Below are 3176 nucleotides of genomic sequence, written 5' to 3'. Positions count from 1 at the left end.
ATTCTAAATAATTATAAACTATATCGAAATCACAGTTTCTTCTGTTAGAAGCTAGTATCCCATATAGTGTATATGCATTCTTAAGTTTACTGTGTTTTATACAAATTATAATAGATTTATTGATCTTAATAAATTTAAGTTTTAACTATAACACATAATTCCACTTATTACTATAAAAAAATTACACTGTTGTGTGAGACCACATTTTTTTAAGATATAACACTTTTGTTTTATAAAATCAATGGTTAATTACTTGAATTTTTTCGTCAATAAATTAGCTAATAATTGACATACAATCTATTTATCATACATTGTATCATACATTATAAATTAGCGAGGGCTAGAACACATTTATTTAAAATTTTAATTATTTCTTATTACATATTAATTATTGGCACCTCATAGATTTCTAAACGTTGATAACGGATATGGGCTTAATGAGTGAATACCATCATGTTAATCTATAGGGGATAATGGGAACCCTATAAGTTAACGCATACGGACGGTTATGATCCCCAACACACCAAATTACAAATAGTTTTCACCTCTCCCCATCATAGAGAAAATGAAGGTCCTAAAAGGAATTAAGGATTTGGTTGAGGAAGGCCATCATACCAAAACTCTCTCAAAAGGTATATAAAAGGAGTAGACTAGAGAACATGGATTATAGGATTCAGGTATGACTTTATATGCTTTATATAATGTGTGAGAATCATGAGATTCAAGATCATATGATTGGTATTTTACAAATCATCAGGAAATATCTAACAAGTTACACTAGTTATATTGTATCTTAGCCATTCATTTTCTTTGATCCAACAGACCAAATAGGTGAAACTTAAAAGTTATTTAAGATTTCTCCTTTTCTCTCGCATCATTTATTCCACTCACTCATTTGGTCCGTTGGATTGAAGAAAATAAATGACTGGGATTAAGTGTAACTGATGTAACTTAACTTGAATGTAAACAGACCCCTCCTTATAAAAAATGTTCAATATATAATTGGGGATTAATTTAAGTTTTAGTTCTTGACAGAGTTTATCCTGTTCAATATATATAAAATGTTCAATATATAAAAATATGTTCAATATATAATTGGGGATTTTATCCTGGTTCGTTTTGTTGTCCACTGCAAAACTACATCCAGTCCTTCCCTCTGATCTGGGAGATTTTCCTTCTTCATTATAGAACACAATGTACATTACATACACGCTTCCAAATACAAGACTCAAATGCTCCTTTCTTGGAATCCAAAGCACTTCGTCACCCTTGGTTTGGCCTAGGAATGGCAACGGTGCGTGCCGAGTCGGGTTTGCACATACCCAAACCTGAACCCGAAATTCAAAACCCGAACCCGAACCCAAACTCAACGGGGTTGAACATCAAAATACCATCCCCGAACCCGAAAAAAGCCCGAAATAATAAAGTATTAAGGAAAATATGATATTATTTTCGTGTAATTTTACTCTAACATATCTATTTTCTCTTGTATTATTTCCTATCTTTTATGTTTGAAGATCCAATAGTATGTAAAGTAACATTAGAAATTAAAAACAATTGGCAAATGATAGAAATTTCAATTTTAAATTGAATTACCTTACTTCGGGGAAGGTTTGGGTTATGGTCTTTTCTATACCAAACCCGAACCCGAACCCGAACCCAAAATTTAAACCCGGGTAAAACCCGAACCCGAACCTAATCACATCGGGTTTACCCCATTAAATTCGGGTTCTGTTCGGGCGGGTACCCACGGGTTCGGTTTTTATTGCCATCCCTAGTTTGACCTTTCCCAAAACCGCCTCCCAAGAAAACCTTTCTTACGCGATTCGGCCCCAACCAAGGTATCGCTCTTTATCCCAAGACCTCTAAGTCTTTGTGTGAAGAACACCTTACCTAACCGCAGCTAGTATTTTCCCAATCCTTGAATAACAATGCTTTGAGTTATGAATGAGTACTTAATACTCGGATATTACAATAAAGATCCAAGCCTAAAACCTAAGCAAGAACTCACAAGACGTCCTAGTCTAATATGAATGTTCATGTATGAGGTTTCTGAAAATATGCAATCTTTTAAAGACTATCTCTTTTGTTTTCAAGAAACACAAGAATGATGCGAGAAAGCTTTTCAAAGAATCACGCAATATGAATATGAAAACTAAAGCCTTAGCATGATCTAATCTTTCTCCTAATTCAACACTCTAATAGATTCTAACAATGATGATCTATCTCTTTTCTCTGTGTTTTTCACTCTTTTCTTACTTAGTCGTTTTTGATAAGGCTTAGATAATGCTAATGCTTTAGTTTTTGCTAAGGCTTAGATCAGAGGGGAGGACTGGGTGTAGTTTTGTAGTGGACATCAAAACGAACCAGGATAAAATCCCTGCGCAATCTTTTCTATCATTTTCTCTTTTATATTTCAAGATCTTTTAAAGCGAGTTTGGAACTAATATTTTTCATGCTTGTACCTTTCTATGTTTAATAACTGTGCAAGTTGTTGTTCTGGTCATTCTGGTTCTATTACTGGTTAATCAATTATGAACATTTCTTAATCGATTAACTGAGCATTTTTCAGCAAGTGTGTAAAAACCTAAAAAGTGGAACTTGAGCTCCGCCACACCTATTCAACCCCCTCTTCTAGGTGTGCCTAGGACACTGATACCTAACATAGATATGACGAAATCAACATAAGGCATGTTGATTATTGAGCCATCTTCAAGCTTTAATAGAACCTTGTCTTCATCAAAACATAGGCAAAGTATTGCTAGTGCTATCCTTGACACTTTGCACTTTCAATCTCCTCATTTTTTATGATGACAAACACCACATCAAAATTGTTCAAAACGTTTGATGAATTAGCTTGATGATGAGTTTGCATAATGGTTGTTAATGGTTGTTTTTCAAAGATACAAAGTTGAAGCGCATTTGCTCCCCCTTAGGTAAGCAATCATTATTATGGAAGCTATGTAAAACACCCTGCAAAAGCTATTACACAACCTGCAAAATACATGTAACACAACAAATCAACCTCTCTCCCACTTTTGACATTATAAAAAAGATACAAGTATTCAATTCTAGCCAGAAGAGATATTATAGTTATGACAGACTGTAATTAATCAATTAATTTTGGGCGAGTAATCAATCAACCAGCTTTAAGATGGTTCAACAAATGCACATTT

Source organism: Lupinus angustifolius, chromosome LG12, assembly GCF_001865875.1.
Source record: "Lupinus angustifolius cultivar Tanjil chromosome LG12, LupAngTanjil_v1.0, whole genome shotgun sequence".
In the NCBI taxonomy this organism is placed as follows: domain Eukaryota; kingdom Viridiplantae; phylum Streptophyta; class Magnoliopsida; order Fabales; family Fabaceae; genus Lupinus; species Lupinus angustifolius.
This window is presented reverse-complemented; position numbering follows the sequence as displayed.